Consider the following 14,610-nt stretch of genomic DNA (forward strand, 5'->3'; position numbering starts at 1 on the left):
GTACAGGCCTGGGCCTGTGTTCCAGACCTCACGAGGGGAAGGATCGCACTTTGTTTTGTGCTTAAACCCATGGGCTCCTACGAGCATTTCAGCAAAGTCAAAGTAGAGCGTGGGAAACCAGGGCCACAGGGTACGGTTGGAAATGGAGTATAGGGTGTTTCCTTGAAAGTCAGTGATAGTCCAGGTGTAGTTTGCAGGGCGATGCTGGTTGTCAGCGATGGAGGGCAAAGAGCGTCGTGATCGAGAAAAATGTTGACATGGTGATAAGGCTTGTAGAATGGTTCTTGGAGCGGCTGGTGCAGCAGGCTGCGCATCGGTAATCGTCCAAGCAATGTTATGTGGCAGGCGGGAAAGTGACAAAGGACTTTGATCGCGCCCTCGCTGGTCATGACTTGGCGAAGCCCGTTGATGGATGTGATGATGAGGCGGCGGGGGAATTTTGCTTCCTCCTTCACAGTGGCCGACGAGGCGATCAAAAGACCAGAGGCACTTTAGCGTGTTGACAGGAGAGGGGCGTCTGCAGCGGACGTAACGTATGGTACAGGGATCCTTTGAATAGGGGGGGTATCTGGAGAGCCAAGATGCAAGCAGAGAAGGAACAGGAAGGTAGGAGGCAGAATATGAAGAGAAGAGATACACGGTTTGATTGAAACGGGTGCCATTGGCTAGAAATCCAAGGCAGGAGTAAGAGCCAATAGTGGAGGGGGTGACCGTTACATGAAGGAAAATAGCACATGGAAAATAAGTGTATTGAATATGTGCCGGAAAAGGAGAGGCAAGATAACGACCGCGGTGTTGCAATGCATCATTACAGTGAGGCAGAGAGTCATCTCGAAAAGTGAAAGTGACAGATGTAAAAGGGGGTGCAAGTATAATATGCGGGTCAGCCCTCAATCGAGCTGTCGCTAAAGAGTAAAGGCAAAGACATAAAGTCAGCAGCAGGGGAAAGCTTTGTGATAGCATGATAGGGCCGTACGCAACGTGCAGGGACCCACAATGTGTGATCCGGAAGTTGGACTGCAGCATAGCCTTTTCCCCAGGTGATCAGGGCTACCGGTCCTTTCCAAGCAGGATCTGGTAGTTGCCTATAATAAACAGAAGGTCTGGAGGTTGGACAAGGAGGGTTAGAAAAATGTCGAGAAGCGGCTGAATTAGCTGGTGACCCTGTAAGGTTCAAAAAATTGAGAGTATAAAGACAAACATTAAGAACATTTTGCAACACTGGGAGTGTCGGGGGGCTTGTGCCTTTTGCCCCTAAATATCGTTGCAATGCATTTTTAAGTGTTTGATTTGTGCGTTCCACAATAGCCTGCCCTTGGCTATTAAATGGAATACCAAATTTGTGTACAATGTCCCATCGATAGCAGAATTCCGAAAATGCAGTACTTGTATACGCAGGACCATTGTCAGTTTTTAAAACTTTAGGACATCCCAGTGTTATGAAAGATCTAATACAATGATTGATTGTTTGTTTGGCCGTTTCCCCTCTTTGTAGGGTGGCCATGATAAAGGCTGAATACGTATCTACAGATACGTGAATATACTTCCAAGGGGCAAATGGAGGAAATTGTGTAACATCCATTTGCCAAGTCTCGCAAGCTTGTGTACCCCTAGGATTTACTCCTTCATGGATACTTCGAGCTTGAAGACTACAAGTAGGGCATTGTTGAATGATTGCAACAGCTTCTTGGTGTGTGAGTCCGAATTGCTTCACAAGAGCCTTTTTGTTTTGATGAAAATATGAGTGACTTTCTCCAGCTGTTAAAGCACAAATCTGTAAGACAGATTTACAGGCTTCATCCGCCATATGATTCCCTTCTGATAGGAATCCTGGAAGATGTTGATGACTCCTAATATGTGCTACAAATAATGGTGTTGTTCGTTTTTGTAACAATTGTTGCAGCTGTGAAAATAACGTCATTAATGATGGTGATAAAGAAGGAGAAATATAGGCATCAAAAATGGAAAAAACAATGTTGGCAACATAAAGACTGTCCGTGATTATGTTCAATGGCTGATTTTGAAAAATGGAAAGGGCCAGATTAAAAGCAGCTAATTCAGCTTGTTGAGCTGATGATTGTCCTGTAGTGAGACGTTTGTGCCATGTGGAATCAAGTTGCCAAACACATGCCCCAATGGCTTTTGAACCATCCGTAAACACTGTTAGTGCCTGCGGAATAGGTTGTTTTGCTATTGGATTAAAAATTGTAGTTGGGATTGTTTTGATCAATTGTAGTCGAGGGTCTGTGGGGAGATGGCAAGATAACTTTCCATTCCAATTTTCAAGAGCAATTTGAAGGACATCTGAATGTACAAACATTTCTTCCCATTGTGTCAATCGGAAGGGGAGATAAATTGTGTCTATTTCCAGACCCATCATTGCCTTTGCCTGTTTTCGAGCTTTGGTAAAAAGAGCAGCAAGTTGGGTGATTCAAGAAAAAATAGAAGTTTTAGGAGTGTGAGAAAGGTGTAACCATTCCAAAATTAGAAGTTTTTTACTGCTACTAATTTGCATAAGAATTCCTGTATACAATTGCGGAGTGGAAAGAACAGCCAAAGATATTGGAATGTTGGCTTCTAATCGATCCACCCACAAAGTACGAAGGGCCAGATTAACATCTTGAATCACTTGTAATTGATGTGAATCCAAGATGATTTTATCTGCAGGATGTTTGGGGCCTATTAAGGCCTTAAATAAAGGAGATAAAATATTAGTAGGAAGAGAGAAATAAGGTCGAGCCCAATTCAAAGTACCAAGATATTGTTGTAATTTGACCAAGGTAGTAACTGGTCCAATATTTAAAAGTGGAAGATCGGGGGCAGCTGCAGCTGCAAGTACCTTATGACCCAAATATTGTACCGGATATTGTGACTGTATTTTGTCTGGGGCTATAAAAAGACCAGCAGAATTTAAAAGCTGAGTAAGGAAAAGGACTGTTTGCATAACAGTACCCTTTGGTCCTTCTGCTGCAATTAGTATGTCATCCATATAGTGATAAACCAAAATTTTTGGATATTTTTGTCTAAATGGTTCTAAAACTTTATCTACATAGTATTGGCACATTGTTGGAGAATTTAACATTCCCTGAGGAAGAACTTTCCATTGGTACCTTTTAGTGGGTCTACTATTATTAAACTCAGGAATAGTAAAAGCAAAAAGAAGACGGTCAGGTTCCGCAAGCGGAATAGAAAAGAAACAGTCCTTCAAATCAATTACAACAAGGTCATAATTTTGAGGAATCAAATTAGGATTAGGTAGGCCGCATTGCAATGGGCCCATTGGTTGGAGAATGTTATTGATCATTCTTAAGTCCTGTAATAGTCTCCATTTTCCCGATTTCTTTTTGATGACAAAAATTGGTGTGTTATAAGGGCTAGTAGAAGGCTCAATATGACCCTGCTGCAACTGTTGTTGGACTAAATCTATTAAAGCAGTGAGTTTTTCAATAGGAAGTGACCATTGATCTACCCACACAGGAAGACTAGATTTTAAAGCAAGTGACAAAGGTTTAGGCAGCATATTTAAGGAATATGTAGTGTAGCCCGAAGTTGAGAAAGAAGATCTCACCCCCAGAGGTTACAATGAAGAGGCAACACGTAAGGTTTAAGAAAAGCAGTAGCCGAAGAATCAGGAGTGGAGGCAGACAGCCAGTTAGTGCTAACCTTGGCAGCCTGTGCTCCTCCCACTCCCTGAACGGCAGAGGTATTGGTAAGAGGCCAATCAGCAGGCCATTCAGCTGTACGGATCACAGAAACATCAGCTCCTGTATCTATTAGACCATAAAAAAAATGGCCTTGTAAAGAAACAGTAAGAAAGGGTTTAGAAGCATGAACAGGTTGATGCAAAGAAAAAACACCAGGGGTGTCGTTAGTTGGTGGCAACAGAAAAATTAGTGTGGTGACTTGTGTGCCTGCTTTAAGGTGAAAGGTCCTATTGCCATAGGCAGATAAAGAAAGATTATGAAGTGAAGTAGAGTCATAAAGGAAAGGAGCAGCGACTACTCCTTCAACAATTAAAACAGAATTAGGAATAAGTAAAGCCGGAATATTAGAGGAAACAGGCTTCTGTAATGTAATTGATAATGGCATGGTAAAAATTGATCCAGGATCATCATATGTTATATCTGAAGTTAAAATAACAGGCAATGAAAATGTATTTGAAGGTTGAGTATTTGCCAAATCAAAAGGAAGTGTGGAAATAGTTTCAACCTTTGGAGCGGGGCTGGTTGATCGCCCCGTGTCTAGTTTCCCTGATTTTGTTGAATGGAAACATTTGCTCGACATTGCGAAGCCCAGTGGAATCCTTTGCGGCAACGTGGGCAGACCGTTTTTGGCTTTGTGTTGGGGGGTGGCTGCGGTCCCCGTGCTTGGCCACGAGGCGCACCCCCTCCCCCAGGCTGTCGACACTGACCTTTGAAGTGACCCGGTTTTCCACAGTTGAAACAATTTCCTGTTCTTGTGATAGGAAAAGCTTCCGGAGAAGTTTCAGGAGACGCTTTAGTAGCAGAAATAACTGCCGCCAGTGCTTCCATCTTATAGGAAGTTGTCCCTACACTGCGACAAAGTTCTAAAAATTCTGCAAGTGTAACTCCGGGTTTGTTAGCAATGGGTTGTAAGACTTTCTGACAGTCACTATTAGCATTGCTATAAGCCAATTTAATAATTAGTTCATCTCTGCCAGCTTTATTATCAATTTGTCATTCTAATGCCAATTGAAGGCGACTGATAAATGTAGCATATGGTTCCGTAGGTCCTTGAACAATTTTGAGAAAATTTTGAGCAGATTCTCCGGAGGCATCATCTACTCGGCGTAAAGCTGCCATTGCACAGAGATGTATTATGGCAAAAGCACGCTGAGGACAATTTTGCTGTTGAATTAAGGTGGCAAATTGACCGATGCCCAACAAGTGTTCACGTGTCACAACCTGAGGGAGTCCTTTTCGGACCTCTGATTCAACATGTTTTTCGTATTCTGATTGCCAGATGACATATTGAGCAGGAGTTAAAAGCATAGAAAAAAGAGTTTTCCAATCATAAAGTAACATTGCCGAGTTAGCATCTACTAATGAATCAAGTAATCCTTTAACATATGGCGATTGGATACCATATTCTTTTACTGCCATTTTTAAATCTTTTAATAATTTTATAGGTATATTTTGATGAATTGCAGGACCCCCTCCACCCAGGGCTAAATTTAAAGGATAAAGAGATGTTTCTTCAGGAGAATCCATCAGAAAAACAGATGAAGTAAGAAGATTTGTTAATTGGCCTCCTGGCAATAAGGTTGGAGAAGAGGAGGCTAGGAATTCAGATGACGATGAAGAATGTAAGGAAGGTTTGTCAGAAGATGTTGTAGATGGTGCGGAAGGATAGGGTGGGGGGGCTTCAGATGAAGGCGGAAGATCAGAAGAGTGATCAAGAGGTTTAGAGGTAGAAGATGTCAGATCTAAAGGAGATGGCAAAAGTTTTAATGCTGCCATCACTGCTTGCCATGCGGACAAAATGTCAGCAGGTGCCCTGGGATGATTGTGAAGATATTTACCTAGCTTTTCCCAGGTTATAACAGACAAAGTGCCTTATTCCGGATAAGCTGGACAATTTTTGTTAATATATTGTAAAAGTTTTGTTAAAACTCTCTTTCCTACAGGATGGACCATGGTGCCATTGTGTTTTTGAACAAAATTAGCATTCTGCACTATATTAAAAAGTTCGTCTCTATGACCTGACGAAACTTTGGAAAGTGGGGAGCCCATTACTCACGATTAGAAGCCTTCTCCGAGGTGCGTGGTAACAGGAGTGCAGGCAGTACACCCCTGGACAGGAGTCGTACTGTGGAGTTGAAGCCGCGATCCCGGACGAGCCCCCAGTTGTCGCGTCGAGCGACCGATCAGGGTTCCGGCCTCAACTCTTAGAGCCCCGTAACAGGGGTGAGAATTTAGAGGGACCCTCGCAAGGGTGAACACCTTGAATATGGAAGGATTCTGCCCTTTGCCACCGACCCAGTGTGCCGGACGTTCCGACGGTCACACTTGGGAACTGCGATAGCGCAGGAACAGGATCCTAGGACAAACTGAGGCACCAACACAAGTTTGTTCAAGGTGAGAGAGCACAGAGTGCCCGGGGTGGATGGTGTTGCCCCCTGAACAGCTTTGCACAGCACTCTTTTATTGAGCAGTTTCATCAGGGAGGGGGAAGTACACACATGAGGAAGCAACATATGGAAGGTCATAGGAAAACATAGCTCATTGCATACAACTGCTAATGAAGAGGGCAAAGGTCATCACAGGAAACAATAAAGCATAGCTTATCGTATACAAATGCTAACAGAGAAGACAAGGGTTATCACAGGAAGGCATAACTTGAGGCAAGGATAATTACAGGAGACATTATCACAGGAAGGCATAACTTGAGGCAAGGACAATTACAGGAGACAGGAAGCCATATCTTGAGGCAAGGGCAATTACAGGAGACAAGTCTTGTTATATACAATTGTAAATGGAGCAGGAGGCAGAGGTTTATCACTGGAGACAGGAATGCAGAACTTTATAACTTTCAATATAGAAGGCAAAAAGGTCTTTTGGGAGTCTAGGATAACTACATTGCACTACCTTGGACTACAACCAGAGAGACACTGAGGGGGAATTGGACGCTGAAGTCCTGGGGACATCCTTTGAGGCAGCAGCCACCATTTCGGCAGCCCCCGCTGCCCGCCGACCCACAACTGCCAATCAGGATGGGAGACAACACCGTCGGCGGAGAAGATACCAGTCCATCCAAAGATTCCCACCACTGGATACGAAATTCAGGGAGGAGTGGCAGTGCTTGGGGTTCTTCCTAACCCAAGTCCTGAGCTACATGGAAGAGTACGGATGAGACATCCCCAGTGACAAAGCCCATATCCGTATCATGCAATCTGCTCTGGATGGGGTGGCCGCAGCCTGGATGGTGAACCTGCATGATTCCAATGCCCCAGAGCTCCACAACTTCAACCACTTCATGTCCTCTCTGAGGAGGCAATTCAAGGACCCCCTGGCTGACTGAAAAGCCCACAAGAGAATCAAAATGGTAGGAAGGGCAGATGCCCAGTAGCCGAATACACACAAAAATTCCGGGCCATCGCCAACAAGCTGAACTGGCCAGAACACATCCTCCTTAGCCATTTCAAACATGGTCTAAACTGCAACCTGTATGATGCTTGCCTGCCTAGAGGAGACCCACGCTGACTGGATGAATGGTAGGTCCTAACGGAGGAAGCAGAAATCAATCTACTGTAGAGACACCACCGAAGAAAACTGTGGGGCTGCTCACCTCCTGAGCCATTGCATTAACCAACAAAACCACTGGCCACGGCCAAGAAATCAACAGGTTGTTTCAAATGTGGGTGAGAGGGGCATCATGCCTTAGAGGGCAGCTCGAAAGTCCCTCCACGCAACCCAGGCCGATCACTGGCCAGAATATCAGGGAATTCCCTAGCCAAGCCACGAGAACTTGCCATGAGGGTAACAGAGGCTGTAGAGTCCCCACCATCTGCCATGTGTGGGCAGGGAACTCCAGCCTACCCTGCAGAGGTAGTGGATATCCTGGAAATCCTTACTCAGAAGGTGAACCTCTGGTAAGTGGACCCATTATGTCCATCCTCAAGAAAGTGACTATATTAGCCACCTCCATGCCTGAAGCTGTCAAAGTAAAAGCCTTAATAGACTCCGGCTGCACCTGCTGCCTCATTAGCCTGACACTAGTGGAGAACTTGGGCATCCCGGTGAGTAGGCTGAAACAGCCAATCTTGTTCAGCCAGTTAGATGGGTCCATAGCAGGGTGGTGCCAGCTACCCTAGCCACTTTATCAATCCATCTATCCCTGGGGGACTATGAAGAAGACATAATATTTGTAGTGACCCCAGGCATGGAATGCCTGATGATCCTGGGGTTGGAGTGGCTAAAGAGATGGAACTCCTGGGTAAATTGGAGGACAGCAGAGCTCAATTTCCCAGAAGGAGATCATGCGAACCTAACACCCCAAAGGGCCCCACCAATCCTAGCAGCAGGGAAATACCGAGACCTTGCTGAAGTCTTCAGTGAGGAACAGGCAGATGAGCTCCCTCCTCACCGATCCACGGACTGTGCTATAGAAATCAAACCCAGGGCAAAACTCCCGAAGCCCAGACTGTACTCCATGAGCCCTAAAGAGACAGAGGAGATGGAAAGATTCATAAATAAAAACTTAGAAAGGGCATTTATTGAACCTGCCAACCCAAAGTGGCCACTCCAGTCTTATTTAGGGAGAAGAAGGACAGCACTATGCGTTTGTGCATAGATTCCCACAACCTGAATGCAATTAGTGAAGGTACTCTGTATCCTCTATCCATCATGAAGGACATGTTGTCCCACCTATCGAAAGGAATATTTTTTACCAAATTAGACGTAAGAGAAGCATACTACCGCATTAGGATCAAGGAAGGGGATGAATGGAAGACCACATTCATTTGTCCAATGGGTTGCTACCAGTTCAAAGTTTTGCTGTTTGGACTGCAAGGGGCCCCCACAGTTTTTATGCAATTAATCAATGAAGTGCTAAGGGAGCACTTATTTAAGGGGGTCCTGGTTTATTTACTGTAGATGACATCCTTATCTTCACTGAGTCCAAAGAGGAGCATGTCGACCTAGTCAGAGCAGTTTTTAAAAAAACTGGGAGCTGCCCACCTATATGCCAAGTTGCCGAAATGTGAATTCCACCAGGAAAGAATAGACTACTTGGGTTATCGCATGTCCCCACAGGGCATTGAAATGGATCCCAAGAAGTTCAGGGCAGTACTGGAATGGGCATCACCTCACACAAGTAAGCAATTACAAAATTTCCTGGGTTTCGCAAACTTCTACTGCCAGTTCATCCCTTCATTCACCCAAATAACCATGCCCCTCATGAACTTGTTAAAAACAAAGGGGGTGGCCTCAGTGAAACCCAGCCAGCCACTGAAATGGACAATGGAATGCCAAGCGGCATTGAAGAGGTTAAAGAGACTTTTTTCTGCTGAACCCATACTGAGGCACCCGGACCCGAATAAATCCTTCGTAATACAGGCGGACACAAGATATGTGGCGGGGGGGGCTGTATTATTACAAGAAAACAACAATGGGGCACTGCAACCGTGTGCATATATGTCCAGGAAACTCACTGAGATGGAACAACACTGGGCTGTGTGAGAGAAGGAAGCTTAGTCTGTGAGTTGGTCATTACTTACGTGGCGCCATTTCCTTGAAGGGAATAAAATCCCCTTTCAGGTCTGGACGGACCACAAAAACTTGGAAGCACAGATCACAAATGTCAAATATGTGACTGTGGGACATTGCAACATTGTAATTGTGAGAAATTGCTGAGCACACAAATTATGATCATGTGACCATGGGGACACTTGAGAGCAGCAACTATGAGAATCCATCATAAGTACCCTTCATTTAACACTGATATAACATTGGTCACTGAATGAGTGGATGTTAAACAAAGACTATGTGTAGTTCTATAAGAAAACTGTAATGAGATTCAGAGGGAAAATCAGGAAAACTTTAGTTAATTGTGTGTACTAGAGCTAAAACAGATAACACGCAAGAGTGATTAAAATAAGAGAATACCAAAACTGGTTACTTTTAACAAAATGATGATATTCAATGACTACACAAAAGATATTTATATTTTTATATACATTCAACCACATTGTCTATTTCCTTCATCACATGCTATGTTCTTCATTATAGCAAATAATTTGCTGTGTATTTCCATATGGGTGGAAACTTCCCTACAAGTAGGAAAGGAGTAAATTACATTCTGAAGCACTTGTCTTGATTGGTTGCACTTGGTTGCATTGTGCAAGGCAAATAATGGGGAAGAGTAAAGACATAGTCAAATAATTTTGCACACAGGTTGTAAAACTCTGAACAATTACTAGATGTAGCAACACAACTGCAATAGCACTTAGATGTATATACCTGCCCCATCTGATCCCTTAGGAAAGAAAAACCCTTGACTCCATTTGGTTGAAGTAAAAGGCACTTTTACTAAGAGATGTTGGTTTCAGTAAAATCAGGTGGAATCTAAGTTCCCACATAAAAAGATAAAAACTGTTCCCCTCAGTTCCATCTCTCCCCCCCATGACCAGTCCAAATGCAGCCAATGCACTGCTGCCTGGATGTTTTGGGATCTCCAAGGTGTTTTTGGCTGGTAACTTTCTATACTTGGAGCAAACAAACCAGTCCCACAGTGCTATGTTTTTATTCAGCTGTCATTACTCCTCTTAAATTCCCACACAAGAATGTATTCAGGTTTATGGTTTCTCATTTGGTTCCCCCACCATGCCTTCTCACCAGTCTTTTGGTGGCAGGATGCCAGCATGCCACCAAGCTGAAGAAGGTGGATCTGACATGCTGCCCTTCTTAGCAGCGGGGTTAGTTCTGCAGAGGAGAGAGAAGAAGGAGGGGAAAAGCAAGGCAATGTAAAATGAGAGAGTCACTTTGGTTTGTCAGGATATTGGTTATGGAAACATTTTATGAGCTTGGCTGCTCTAATGTGTTTGGAGCCCACCCATTTGGTCTCTGAGGAGGGAAAGTCTTCCCATGCCACTAAGTACTATAGTATTGCTTGATGCCTATGGAATCTAGAAGCTCTTGAACTTCCAAGTGTTAACTTCCATCATGAGAGATTCAGGTGGTAGTGGTGGCATTGGCCACAGTGGGAAGAGGATCTCGGGCTTAAGAAGGCTACAATGATAAATTGGGTGAATTATGTCAAAGGAATTTTGGCAGTTTTAGTTCAACAGTCACTGGATTAATCATTCTCTTAATGGGGAAAGGGCCAATGTATTTTGGGCTTAATTTTTTTACAGGGTTGTCTGGATTGCAGGTATTTGGCTGCCCCAATGTCTGGCTCTTCATTTTACTGACCTCAGAAGAATGTAAGGCTGAATGAACCCTGAGCCAGTGAGAATCAAACTGCTGGCAGTTGGCAGAATTAGCCTGCAACTTTGCTATCATTTACTAGCCATTCAAAATTTTGGAACCCACTTATGATATGAACATTTAAAGAAAGACTAGAGTCATTAAAATAACTCAGTGATTTAAATGGGTATCATTTAAGTGTAGCTAAGTCATACCTACTATCTTCGTGCCACATTATAATGACCAGTGTCTAGAAACAGAAATACTATTACAAACATGAAAAGAAATGAAACATTGAAAAACACAAGGATGATCAACAAGCATACTGAGTTATAATCATGAGACAACTTGCATCAATTAGTAGTTCATTTTTATATTTTGCTACAATACAATTTATACACAATTGAAATTAACCATAATAAAATCCCGTAAAAGTTGTTAGTTTTTCCAGGGTACTGATAAAATACAGATAAACTATAGGGTTTACAAATTTACTATCTATACTATATACTATATACCATATACCATATACAGTATCATATATAATAATACAATACAATACAATACAATACAATTGTCAAGTTTCCGACGAATGGGCCTTTCAAGTGACTCTGAGGCATTGTTTAACTTTAACATTGAATGTTATTGCTTAACAACAATACAATACAATACAATACTTATGGGCATCAAATGCTTCAGAAAGCACACAAATGGGAGAAATTTGCATGTAGGCAAATCTTCACTAAAAGGGAGCAAATTCTATAGTCAAATAGCACTGATGATGTATTCATGAAACAACTTAGCTCAGAGAGCACTAAGGACTCCACAGTTTAATCATGAACTAGAGGAATTCTCTTCTATAGGATACTATAATAAAATAACACATGTTGGACTCTTCTGGTTTTCCCAGATCCATATGGGTAAATATATTTCAAATATGGAATTTTGGAATATCTTTTCTGTAATCATGCCAAGAGCAAAATATTACCTAGGAAAAAACGGTTTTCTTATCTTGAGAAATGTTAAGTAGAGAGATAGCTGGTTGTTTCCTGCTCTTTGTAGCTCAGACCTCGCTTCCCTGTATCACACTTTTTTCTTCCTTCCTTCCTTCTTTCCTTCCTTCCTTCCTTCCTTCCTTCCTTCCTTCCTTCCTTCCTTCCTTCCTTCCTTCCTTATCATTTGTAGAAGTATATGTTTGGCATGATCATATCCTAAGATTTATGGCTCCTCCTTATAATCCACATATCATTAGTTTTTGACCTGTGACATTATTGCAACTTGGTGGAAAATAATCAGCCATTTATTAGTAGAATTAAACCGGAGGGAAAAACTGGAGCTTTAATCAGTATTTTAATGTTAAAGTATGACTAAGCCTGCTTCTAACTATGTTCAGTGCCCAACATATTGTGAATACCCTTTAATATGAACATTTCTTCAATATTCCAAACTGTGCTTCATTCTGAATCATTGAAAACGTTAGCTTCAATGTCTACAGAGACAAATAGCTGTGGAGTGGGGGATTCTTAGATTTTGCTTGTTGTCTTTTTTAATGGGGAATGAAGTTTCATTGAATAGCTTTCTCTCCTTTCCTCACACTACTCCTCCCTTTAATAGCATAAAAAAACCTATGTTTGAAAGAAAAACAAATTGCTCAGAGATAAAGAGGAAAGTAAATATAATTCCATTTTATTTATTCATTAATGTTACTGTATCACTTTAATCCTTTTGATTAATTCACACCACATCTCTTTAGGTTTGGTGATTGCTCAACAAAGCTATGTGGTGATGTGTGCTGACTTTTGAATATTAACATACAACCTGGATTTAGGCATGCCTGTGAAAGAACTGTCTTTACATTTCAAATTTAGTGATAGTGCTGTGTATGTTTATAATTACCACACAGAAATTATAATGTTACCTTTCATATCTGCATCTTATAATAATGAATGAATATAATTACTACAGCAATGTAATACTTACTATTCTGGTCACAAGTCATTGCCACTCAACCTTTTTTTGTCTGTGAACTCTGCAGGGTTAAATATATGAAACAAAGAAAAAAATATTTTTATCTTATTTTATCTTATTTTACCTTATTTTATCTTATTTATCTTATTTTTCCATTCACATTAGCAGGTTGTATAAAAATAACTTAAGTTATTACATTTAAATTCAATTTCTTCTTTAAAGTACTTCAGTGTTACTTATATATTTGATAGGGTAGGATCATAAATTATTTGATACCCGCCCAACATTTTGAGTGGTGTGTTATAATGCTGATCTTAAATGTTTACTTTTGGGATGTATGTATCATTTTATTGGAGCAATCTTGTGGAATTATCTTTACTTCTTATTGTATAACATTGTGACATATTTCAGTTAGGTCGAATAGGTAAGGGAAGAAGAATGAAGGAGAGCAGAAGATATTTGAAAACTGATCTGGTTCTCTATTATTGTATTTTTTTCCCCAAGATGTGCCTACCTGAATTTTTTTCTGTTCATTGCATAGGATAAAGTGTTTGTTGCATTTTATTAGCTTTATCTACTGTTTTGTAATATCTAACTATTGAGATACTTGCTCACTCCAATTTATTTCTAATTATAATGCCCCTCCAATTCTATAAGGGATCAGTATTACAATCTCTTAAAAATTAAAATACTTTATATTTTTTTGGAAATGCAAGGTAGTCTTTACTTCTTTTCTCTAAAACATAAGAATTTCAGAATTTCACTATGCAAAATAGATAGCAGAAAAGCTCTTTGAATTGTTTTGTTTTCATATTGGAATGTCTCATTTGGCTTTCTCTGACAGGGAAGCAAACTGTAAAGGTAGCTTCTGCAGCAAACTTCAGTAATACAAACTCTAATACTGAATGCTGAAATCTAGTTATAGCATTGATACTCAGTGTCCTTGTTGATCTTTTGTTGGCTTCTCCTGGGAGCTTTTCATAATGGCCTTGTACAATCCATTTCTGTTTGTGAAGTTTAGCATGGCAGGTAGCTTTGTTTTGAAACAAAATGGTTTGTTTCCCTTTCTCCTGCCCACCTGATTAATATACACATATAAACACATACATGTGCAATAATTACAATCACATATCTGTCTTCATGTTATGACTTAGTTACAAAATACTGTTTTTGCAATTAATGTCCACATTTTTCAGGAATCCATTTGAAAATCTCTAGGGAAAACAGAATGTTGAATCGTAGAACTTTTGATTCATCTGATGGGAATCTAACCTTAATTATAATCCTCCCTTTTTATCTTTAAATAATTTAAAGGTTTATTTTAAATATTCATGTCTTTAATAACACTTTAAATATTATGTCCAAATACATTTTTAAAGTAATATATTAGAAAAGAATTAATATTTATATAGCTAATAAATACAGACCAAAGTTGACAAGCTTTAAAAAAGAAATTAAAAAAAAATCTCTGTAGCTGTCAACCTTCTGGCTGGTAAATTCAACATTAAAAAAAACTCTACAGCCTTGAGGTGTCATAAGAGATAAATTTTTATTGAATACACATCCCATCACTGAAGAAGTAAAATCAACTCTAAATTTCCCATGCAAAGTTCTGGTTAGTTACCAATAGCTTTTCATAACCCCCACCCACCATGTGTTTATATTGGCCAATCACATTCTTTCTGTTTGTTATGAGAGCAGTCCACTTCTCCACCAG

This window comes from Vipera ursinii (genome assembly GCF_947247035.1).
Source record: "Vipera ursinii genome assembly, chromosome: 6".
NCBI classification, from domain to species: Eukaryota; Metazoa; Chordata; class Lepidosauria; order Squamata; family Viperidae; genus Vipera; species Vipera ursinii.